The 11,510-nt window shown below is 44.8% G+C and overlaps 1 protein-coding gene across 5 annotated transcripts in view; it reads right to left on the reverse strand.

Moving 5' to 3' along the window:
* Positions 1–11,510, reverse strand: part of LOC135911737 (protein MMS22-like) — a 164,498-nt gene that overhangs the window by 105,336 nt on the left and 47,652 nt on the right. The window contains exon 2 of one of the 5 annotated variants that reach the window (XM_070538429.1): positions 2,958–3,139. The exons of the other annotated variants lie outside the window; for them this stretch is intronic. The gene's annotated coding sequence lies outside the window, so the exon portion shown is untranslated. The remainder of the gene's footprint in view (positions 1–2,957; positions 3,140–11,510) is intronic. 5 annotated transcript variants of the gene reach the window in all.

An 11,510-nucleotide genomic window follows, 5' to 3' on the forward strand; every position in this document is an offset into this window, starting at 1 on the left:
GATTAGAATAAGGTGACCTGCAAGATACTCCAGATTAGAATCATTATCATCACAATCAGCCTATTTTTATGTCAACTGTAGCACGAAGAGCTCCCCCAGTCATCTTCAATTAGGGGTACTTAAAGCTAGCACAGGACAGGGGCGTCTTGCACAAGTCGATCTAAACTTGTGCCTGCTAATTTCCTAATTTCATCACCCCACCTTATTTTCTCCTCTCCTTGACTGCACCTCTATACCTTTGACACTCATTCTGTAACTCTAATGGTCCCCTCATGTGCCGTGCATAACATCTGCCCCACACAATCTGCCCCATGCATTACATGGCCTGCCCAGCTCCATTTTTCCCCCTAGAATATCGGTAATACCAGTTTGCTCTCCGATCCACACTGCTCTCTGCCTGTCTCCAAACGTTAGATTGCAGATTAGAATAACCAATATTAAAAGTGACTTGTGCGGTTAGCAGCAATGTGCCTAGTTAGCCTGCATGCGAACCACGCACACAGCTGTCCTCAGCAAGCCGCAGCTCGTCGCCTTGTGTGCACGATTTGAAGAATGGCGCACTTGCCCTTTTATTCCTTCAGTGCACGCATTTCGAAGAAACAACACAATTTTTAATTTGAATTTATACCAGGTGGTCTCCATGTGCCCTCTCACTCTTCAGCATTGCAAAAAGTTTCTCAATAAAAAGAAGCATAAGGACCATGTCAACAAAAAGAAGCACAATTCAAAGAGCCATTTTGAAAGCGTGACCATAAATTGCTAGGAAGCTGCCTTTTTGTGTTTCGTTCTGCATGTGACCATGAAGCCACATTGGAAAGCTCTGAAATCCTAGCCTAGTAGCCCTAGAAATTATTTATTTGTGGCTCCAATGCAATCAATTAAGCAAAAAAAAGTAACAAATTTGTGTACAAGATGAACAGCACCTAGTATTATGGTTTCTTTAGCTCAATATGTTCATTTTGTAGAACCTTTTCACCATCTTCGTACAGAGGCTTGCGGCCATCGGGCTGAAGAGTTCCATGCTTTCGTGCTGAAAAATGATGCCCCGTAGCCTTACTGTATAACACATACGATAACTCTAGTAAGTACCGAAGCTATCACATGGGCCCTGCGGTGGAAGAGAAAGAGACGCTGGCCAGTGCGGTCATTCTGAAAGTGGAAAGCGGCACGCATATTATGTTGTAGGTGTTCCTTCGGTGGCACGCTACCAGTGTGCAGGCGGCTTCAGCAATCTTTCATTTAGAAGAGGCCCTGTCCTTTTAAACAGACAAATATACATGACCCACCATGGTGACGTATTTAGTGGCTTTGGCGTTGCCCTGCTAAGTCCGAGGGTGTGGGATCAAATACCGGCTGTGGAGGTCCCATTTCGATGGGGGTGAAATGCAAAAACGCCTGTGTACCGTGCATTGGGTGCATGTTATAGAACCCCAGGCAGTCAAAATTAATCCGGAGTCTTCCAGTGCGTCGTGCATCATAATCATGTCATGGTCCCGGCATGTAAAACCCAGGTATTTAAATTTATTTTAAATACATGGGTTTGTAAAGGCTTGCTTTGAACATTTCCACCCTGTTCATTGTTCAGATAACAAGTTTCCACAGTGACGAGGCACAAATCACAAATGCATTGAAAGAAGGTTTGGCTTTCCTTCCCTGGCACTGGGAAAAAGAAGTTTATAAGTTGAGTCTAGAGTGTATTAGATGCTCTAGTCGAGTCCTCCGTATCAACAACAGTCATAGCTGTATTCATAAAGTGGCGCACTAAGAGGCACATGGTTGTGCGACTACAGTTCATAATCAGTTAAAGTTAAGGCGTATACAAGGTAGCTCCAACGAAAGCCGGCCACTTCAGTGCCTTCACTGCAACATGACGAAAGAATTATCAACAAAAACAAGACGAAAAAAAAAAGAACTAACTACAATGGAAAAGACATTATTGAAGCACATGAGCACATCGCGAAGATAGCTTTCGTTTCTGGCAGCAAGACTCCTAGTCAAGTCATAGGGTGCAAGTAAGTCCATGTGACTCACAGTGTTGCCAGGTTTGGCTGTATATAACCAAAATGGACTACAGAAAAAAATTTTTGGCGTCGACTTGGGCGAGTTGACTGTGTGGCTACATTTTGGCTATACATGCTACCCTAACCCACACTTCAGAAGTGGCTCTCACTGAGTAAAAATAAAATTTCGAAAACCATGTTTTAGATGGCTAAGCCGGCAGCACAGCTGTGCGTGTGTGCATGTGCGAAATGCCCTCTCCTCCCCTTAGTGCACCGTTGTCTAAGTCGATGGCTTTCATCTTTGATGCACTTGAAGTTACACACCAGCAACATCGTCTCATCTTCGCCTTATCAGTTTCAGTCATCAGACAACCGATCACTGGGCATTGGAATGAGCGTGGGAGTAGAGGATGTTCCACAGTATACACTGTAATAACATGGCTATGCTCAGAAAGGGATAGAAATAAGATAGGGACGGGCAATCATGGCACCGGCATGAAAGAAGGGAAGCACAGATAGATAACACATCCAGTGTGTTCATGGCCATCATTTCTGGGTGAAGTATCATGCCAGGTACCGCTTTTGACTTGGTACACGTTTCTCACAGTAACATTTGCTGCCATTTTCCTTTGCCTGCGAAATGAATTTTAATGTGATAGCGTTAAATGTTGCAGAAATTCCGGTGTTGGTGCTCAGTGTTGGCATCGCTGTGGGTATGATTTGGATTGGTAAAACATTTAATTGAGTCTGCAGTGTGTGAGAAAAACTACTCAAAACCACGCAGGCCTTCCGCCTGGTGCATAGGCGTTATTGAACTAATTGAATTTCTCAGAGTAAAATGCACCTGAAAATCCGTTAAGTTCGACTTACACACAACCTACAGACATGATAGCGTAGGATTGTAATTTGAACATAAGAGAAAACTTATTTCTGATGCGTGGAAACTAAAAGACATACCCCCTACGGCAAATAGCACCGGTACGCAAAGGGCTGCCCTGGGGCGACGATGATTGGATGAAATGGTGCATTGGGGCGCCTCGATGTGCAGCGGTGCGATTTGCCAAATTCGGCATTAGTGGGAACGGCGCGCTCGATTTCTTGCAACACCATCCGGATGGCGCTTGCATCCGTGGCGCCCGCTGTGCGGGAGAAAGAAAGAAATAAATAAAGAAAGAAAGAAAGAAACAAACAAAGAAAGAAAGAAAGGAAGAAAGAAAGAAAGAAAGAAAGGTAAAAGCTCGCATTCGTGCACAGCGTTAGCCGCCTGCATTTGCAGGTAAACATTACGGTTACATAAGCTGCAGTTGCCGGGAAGCGCCAAGAGCAGTCAGGGATCTTTTGAATGCTATCGCGTTCTACTCTTAAAAGGAAGCTTTAGCTCGGGCCCAACTCCAACGCAGCCTATTCAAATACATGTAAAACGCAAAAGTGCTTTTCTGAGATAACCCCTGGACAGATTTTAATGAAATCTGTTGCATTTGGGAGAGAAAGTTAAATTCTGGTGACTGTTGGAAGCAGAATTTCGATTTAGGGCCTGAATATTAAAAAAAAGGATTTTCAATAATTCGAATGTTTGAAATAAATCAAAGCACAAAATTTTTTTAATTAATAGCTCTGCATCAAGAATAGATATTGCGGTTTTCTAAACGATATCCATTAGATCATTCAAAGCGGACAAATTCTATATGTCAAGTTATAGCTTACGTAAATTTTTCTAGATTCATGTGTAGCATATCAATTTTGTCCGCTTTAGATGTACAATTAGATGCAGTTCCCAGAATGGTGATATCATTTTTCATTGCTGAGTTAGCGTTGTAAACTTGATCATTTCGTTTTTCGAAAATTTTTGATTTTTGCCAATTTTTGATAAGAAATTGACGACCTAACTCAAAAATTTAGAACCAACAGTCACTAGATTTTCAGTTTTTCTTTTAGATGCGACAAACCTCATCAAATTTGATGCAGTGGTTGCCGAGAAAAACGAATTCTCTTTTTACATGTAATTAGATAGGAGCAACCGAGCTAAAGCTTCCTCTTAAGAGAAAGCTTTAGCTTTATCAAGTTTACAACTCTGTAACTCAACAAAAAAAATTGATAATACAATTCCGTGAATTGCATCTAATAGTACATCCAAATTAAGCGGACAAAATTGATGTTACACATGAAGCTCAAAAAATTTAATAATATGGAAATACAGCTTTTGCAGAACCCTTGAAAACAACGTAACAAATACACCTAGGTATGAAATGACCTATCGAATTTGTCTGCTTTCAATAATCTAATAGATTCCGTTTACAGAACCGCGATATCTTTTTTTTATGCAGAGCTATGAATCTGTAAACTTCGTGCTTCTATTTTTTCAGACTTTCAAATTTTTGAAAATCTTTATAACAAAATTCAGGACCTAAATCAATATTCCGCTACCAACAGTCACTAGAATTTCACTTTCTCTCTCAAATGCAACAAATTTCATTAAAATCGGTCGAGTGGTTATCTCAGAAAAACGTTCTTGCGTTTTACATGTATTTGAATAGGCCGCGCCTGAGTTGCGCCCGAGCTTCCTTCAAGTTTTTTGTTCGTGCTTACATTCGAGATTCATTTCGATCATAGAGTTTCTCACTACATATGATTTCGATAGGTTCGCTCTCTGCAGCGATTCGACGGAACACGGGTTTCCGGGGCCAACCAAAAAGTCATCGATGCAAAATGTATGCAAGAAGTGCTCTGTGTGCAAGCATGATGTCAAGGGTCGACCGTCACGGCGTCACGGACGTTTTGTTACGACGGGTTGCGCAAAAAGGGATTGCCTTGGTAGAATGCGAACATGTATATACAAATAAAAATGGTTATATTTGGCAACAATTTCTCTAGCTTTGGGCTACGCCGCCTTGTCCAACCTGGCAACACTGCATGCGAGTCTCGTGAGGCAATAAGTAAAATAAAATTTGAACAGAGACTCTCAGCACTGGAGGAAAAAAGGTGGGCAGGAAAAGTGTACAAATATCTGTACATGAAAAGTTTGAACACAAAGTGGACACACCGAACGAGGAAGCTGAGGAATAGATACCTACAGCCGAGGGAGGGGATCCAAAGTGGTTCTAGTGTGGGAAAGGAGGTGAAGGAGACGGAAAGAAAAATGTGGGAAGAAAGAATGCTCGGAAAGCCATCGCTATCAATGTATAGGTCACAAAAACAGGAGATTAAGAGAGAGCTCTTATTTGATAACTCGCGGGGCAGCTCGCTATTATTCGAGGCTAGGACGGGGGTTTTGAGGACGAAAACATACAGGGATAAATTTGAAGACGTGGACCTTCGGTGCGCAGCTTGCGGAGCAGAAATGGAGACCACTGAACATATAGTGCTGAGATGCACAGCCCTTCGCCCGACCCAGGCAGAGGGAACAGAGGCAGATATGGAAGGGGCATTAGGTTTTCCCGGGGAACGAGGGCAAATAGATGAGAAAAGAGTGGCAGTAACGAAGGGGAGGCTAGAGGATTGGTGGAGGAAGTCAAGGGATAGATAATAACATAAATCGGGGACAAAATGTTTCCTCTACTGTTTTAGATAGTTATCTTGGGGGGGGGGAGGGGAGTAAAAACTAGGTTGGGCAAAAAAAAAGAATAATAATAAAATAGGAGGGGGGGGGGACAAAAGGCTAGGTGGCGCCAGCCGCCGCCCGTTACAAAGGGTATAGCCGCCATCCATCCATCCATCCATCCAGCATCGCCGGCTCGCACGCGTGTTGACGTTTGTATTCGTAGCATGTGGGTAGTATACAGGCCCCGTACACTCTCAAGTTCAACTAATGGCCACAGAGGGCGAAAAAATCGACCGCGCGCCGCTGCTAACAAAGCCGACCTAGTAGCATCACCTCGGGATTCGTTCGTTAGTTCCAACATTTCCCGGTAGAGGCGTCGTAATAAGCGCAATTTTATCTTACAAACTTTCTCTTACAATTACCGAAGCATTTTCTTTTACATAAAAACAGGGCAAAATTATCATTGCTAATTAGATATTGTACTCTTTGTTAGTAAGTTTATTGTTTCTTCGCCATTATGAACGCAAATAGCGTTCAGCATCATCGATCTTTCACGTGACCTCTGGCCTGGATTTAAAATTTTTACCGGTATTTCCGAGTGCACGGCGGCACGGATTCATTCGTTCGTACACTCAAGACTGGTTGCTTCTTTGTTTCTAAAACTAGTTTCTTGCGCTTCTATGTAACTTGGGGTGAAGTTACGTGTTTGCAAGCGGACATGTAAGCCCGGCAGTTGGGTTTCGGTCGTGAGCCATTCGGAACAGGTCTGCATCGAAACGGGAGCTGGATTTCGCTGCGGCTGACAACGGCAATAACGGTGAGTCGTTTAACACCGCTGCTTCAATCGTTATATAATATCTGTCTCATTACCTTCCAGGCGGGCACAAGTTAACGAACTAGATCCTGCATTACATATGGGCAGTGAGGATCTCAGTTGCTGTTTCCTAAATAAACCTTTACTTGCGAGGCTGTCGTTTGGTTTACACACACAACCAGGAAAGAAAGAGCGATATCGGAACGCGCGTCTCATTTTTCATGTTATTGTAGCCGTGGTTGTAGGTGACTGAGTAGCCTTATCAATATACAGATTAAACTTTTTTTCGAGTCGGCCGGCAACGTCTTTCGTCCACAAAACCGAATAATCCTTTGGTAAAATGAAGTGAAAGTACAGAATTTAATGTATTAAACAGTTGCAAGCATGATACCCATATTTCGTACTTGTTGGTTCCAAATGTTCTTGCTGTTCAGATTGGTTTACCGTAGGGCATTTATTTTTGCAGTAGTGAAGCGGTGCATCACGTTCGTGGAGAAAAATAATGCATCAGTTCTAATAGCTTCATGACTTTCATGCATTTGCTTGAGTAACTAGCAGTGTGATCACTTCTAGAGCATAAATGAACCCACAAATGTTCTCATTTGTGATCTTAATAGTACTTGCGCTGTTGACATGCATTGTAGTTAGGCAGACATCAATTTTATGGGCAATAGCAATATTTATTTAACATGCTGCTTAAGCACCCTAGAATAGACAGTGTACATTTGCATGTGTTCTGTAGTCGCAAATCATTACAACATATATGTCACACCTTTTTGCATTTCATATTGCAAAACTTTGCTTTTTCAATTTCTGATTCAGTCAAAATTTCTGTTCCAGACATGCAGTAATGAGGACGGCACCAGTATAAAGCAACACACTCCACGCACTAAACAGAAGCTGCTGCCTGCTACGACAAGGTCATTGTGTGGACATTGGCTACTACTACAAGGTAAACAACATATGGTTCAGAAATAAATATGTTTGATCTATGCTGTATTGGCTTGCCGTTTGCAGCAGATATGAATGTTTGTTCATATATATGGTTCAGTATAATTGGTTCGAACATATAAAACCCACATAAATTTGGCTAATCTGTGCTATATCTCACGTGTCACCGTTTTGCCCCAACAGAGTCTATGCCAAGCACATCTTGGTCATCACAGGAGCTCCTATCTGCACCAACAGGAAGGGGCTGGAGCCGAATTTGCTAGGCTTTTACACCAAGAACAAAGAAGCACATGCACAAGAATATGGATGAGATATCAAGTCTGCAAAGGACTGTGTTAAGACTGCAAAGAGCTTCAGCCACCATTCCACCAGCACGGACATTTGGCTGAGTCATCCAAGTAACTCAAAAAGGACTTTCTAGAAATTCTTCGTCTTCAGATGCACCTGCAACATCTGACCAAGCACGGACGACGCTGGCCAAAAGATTGAGTTTCATCAGTTCGTCCTTAATCAGCTTCCAAGCCATGTTAATTCCGTTTGTGCGAAGTGTAATTTTTCTTCTATAAATGCAAGCTTTCTCATTGCCCATTTTTGTTAGAGGTTATTCATCCTCATCCAAATATAAAGGTCAACCTTTATATTTGGATATTTCGCTGATACTTAATACCAGTCACTGTCTAGCAGCCTAACATATCTGTAGCAGTATCTTCTAGTGTATGTTGTCATGCACAATTACTCTCCTGAAATAGCTGATGCAGCATCGGCATGCGTCTTGCATTAACCTATGCACATGTGCTATGCACCATTTTACTTTTCTTGGTGTTTTTAGCCTTCAATGCTTGCAGAGCAGAGTGGCTTCTCTCTTGAATGCAAGCTTTCTCATTTTCCATATTCCTAGTCTCGTTGATGATTGCTCCTCTTCCTTGATAGCCTGGGTCTTTGTGCAAGCTACAGTGAAGTGATTGATTGCAGAATCTGGTTTTGCTGCCACACTTGGTTGTGGTAACTGTGTTACAGATGTGGGGGCCTGGTCAGTTGCATTGGTAAGCAGTCCCTCGAGGTAAGCATTTGCTCCTGCAGTCCGCAAAGCGACACAGACTCCCAGTATACACACACCGTAACTGGTGCGCCCCGTTCGTTCTGGCCTGCTGCAGCCATGGGCAAATTGTGCTTGTGGCCTACCTCGGCCATGATTTGCTCAAAACGGAGACCAGCATATGTGCTTACATGGTTCGAAGTGTATGAAGTTGATAGCCGTATGGGTGGAAAGGCCCGCAAGAATGGCTGCCGAAGGTGATGCCCACAAAAGCGACTTGTCCACATTGCGACAAAGTGGGACACAAAGTGTGAGCCACACATAGCGGCCCCCGAAAGAAAATAAATGTGCAGGTTGGAAAGGAGTTAACGCTAAAATGCCGGGTAGTCCATGTCGCTGTGTTGGTTGCGGCAGCAGATGCCTGCGTCACCTGATTGCTTCGCAATGGAAGTTGCTCATCTTCAACGGCAACTGTTGGTTCAAACAGGTGCAAGGCTCTGTCCAATCTGTTTGTACCGCAGGTTGTCGCTCGTTACCAGACCACCACATGTGACAAAGGCAAGCATTATGCCTGTAAGATGGTTCGTAGCCAATGTATAATGTATTGTCAACCTCAAGCGGTGACTGATTGCCGTTTAATTTTGCTGTTATGTCACTTGGTTACGGTCGCAGTTTTATGTTTTTCGAATATTGCTGCCTGGTCGGTTGCACTGGGAAGCAGCCTCTCGAAGTAAGAATTTGATCCTGCAGTCTGCACAGCGACATAGACTCCCAATTTACGCACACCGTGATTCGTGCTCCCCGTTCACCCTTTCCTGCTGCAGCCATGGGCAAATTGTGCCTCTGGCCTTTCTCGGCCGCGATTAGGCATGAACGGAGACCAGCATAAGTGCTTACATGGTCGGACGTGTATGAAGTTGGGTGGAAAGGCCCGCAAAAGTGGCCGATGAAGGTGATGCCCACGAAAGCGACTTGTCCATATTGAGACAATGTGGGACACCAAGTGTGAGCCACACATTAGCGGCCTCCAAAAGAAAAGAAACATGCAGGCTGGAAAGGAGTCAATGCTAAAATGATGAGTAGTCCATGTCGCTGTGTAGGCTGCGGCAGCAGATGCCTGCGTCACCCGACTGCTTTGCACTGCAAGTTGCTCATCTTTAACAGCGACTGTCGCCGCAAACAGGTGGGACACTCTGTCCAATCTGTTTCTGCTGCTGGTTGTTGCTCGTTAGTAGACCACCACGTGCGACGAAGTCGGGCACTACGCCTGTAGGTAGGCAGCTCAATGTACCCTAAGAGACCCGTGTATGTGAATGCTCACTGTTGCCATATGGTTCGTCGCCAATGTATGATGTATTGTCTGAACCTCATGCGGTGACTGATTGCTGTTTAATTTTGCTGTTATGTCACTTGATTATGGTCGCAGTGTTATGTTTTTCGAATATTGCGGCCTGGTCGGTTGAACTGGGAAGCAGCCTCTCGAAGTAAGAATTTGATCCTGCAGTCTGCACAGCGACATAGACTCCCAATTTACGCACACCGTGATTCGTGCTCCCCATTCACCCTTTCCTGCTGCAGCCATGGGCAAATTGTGCCTCTGGCCTTTCTCGGCCGCGATTAGGCATGAACGGAGACCAGCATAAGTGCTTACATGGTCGGACCTGTATGAAGTTGGGTGGAAAGGCCCGCAAAAGTGGCTGATGAAGGTGATGCCCACGAAAGCGACTTGTCCATATTGAGACAATGTGGGACACCAAGTGTGAGCCACACATTAGCGGCCTCCAAAAGAAAAGAAACATGCAGGCTGGAAAGGAGTCAATGCTAAAATGATGGGTAGTCCATGTCGCTGTGTAGGCTGCGGCAGCAGATGCCTGCGTCACCCGACTGCTTTGCACTGCAAGTTGCTCATCTTTAACAGCGACTGTCGCCGCAAACAGGTGGGACACTCTGTCCAATCTGTTTCTGCTGCTGGTTGTTGCTCGTTAGTAGACCACCACGTGCGACGAAGTCGGGCACTACGCCTGTAGGTAGGCAGCTCAATGTACCCTAAGAGACCCGTGTATGTGAATGCTCACTGTTGCCATATAGTTCGTCGCCAATGTATAACGTATTGTCTGAACCTCATGCGGTGACTGATTGCTGTTTAATTTTGCTGTTATGTCACTTGGTTATGGTCGCAGTGTTATGTTTTTAGAATATTGCGGCCTGGTCGGTTGCACTGGGAAGCAGTCTCTCGAAGTAAGCATTCGCTCCTGCAGCCTGCACAGCGACATAGACTCCCAATTTTCATGCACCGTGATTCGTGCTCCCCGTTCGCACTTTCCTGCTGCAGCAATGGGCATATTGTGCCTCTGGCCTTTCTCGGCCGCGATTAGGCATGAACGGAGACCAGCATACGTGCTTACATAGTCCGATGCGTATGAAGTTGATAGCTACATGGGTGGAAAGGCCCGCAAAAGTAGCTGATGGAGGCGATGCCCACGAAAGCGACTTGTCCATAGCGAGACAATGTGAGACACCAAGTGTGAGCCACACATTAGCGGCCCCCGAAAGAAAAGAAACGTGCAGGTTGGAAAGGAGTGAACGGCTAAAATCTGGGGTAGCCCATGTCGCTGTGTAGGCTGCGGCAGCAGATGCCTGCGTCTCCCGATTGCTTCGCAATGCAATTTGGGCATTTTTAACGGCGACTGTCGCTGCAAATAAGTGGCACACTCTGTCCAATATGTTTCCGCTGCTGGTTCTTGCTCGTTAACCTGACCACCACGTGCGACGACGACGGTGAGCCGTTTACGAGCTCGCGTCAATGATTCCAGCGTATCTCGACATGCAAGTTTTATTTCTGCTATTGCACGAGGATGTACACTGCTTGTCTTCTGCCAATAAAGTCGCGCGTTCTGTTCACTCACTTGTGGCTTGTTTGTATGGGCGTCAGTAGAGGCTCTTGGCAATTAGAACGCACCAGCTAAGCGGCAGCGAAGGCATTGAGGCATGCCGCATAGCCTGCAGGGCAAGCACGGCACGTACCAGCGTACGCGACCGGCAAAAAACGGCCATATTAAATTTTGCGCTAAAAAAAAAAAGTTTGCACTTCCGCTTCCGGATTGAGCAACGTCATCTGGCGTCCCCGAAAGTTAGTTCCATGCGCTGCCGCTGCTTATTTTCGAACCACTG

Source organism: Dermacentor albipictus, chromosome 5 (assembly GCF_038994185.2).
Source record: "Dermacentor albipictus isolate Rhodes 1998 colony chromosome 5, USDA_Dalb.pri_finalv2, whole genome shotgun sequence".
Classification (NCBI taxonomy): Eukaryota; Metazoa; Arthropoda; class Arachnida; order Ixodida; family Ixodidae; genus Dermacentor; species Dermacentor albipictus.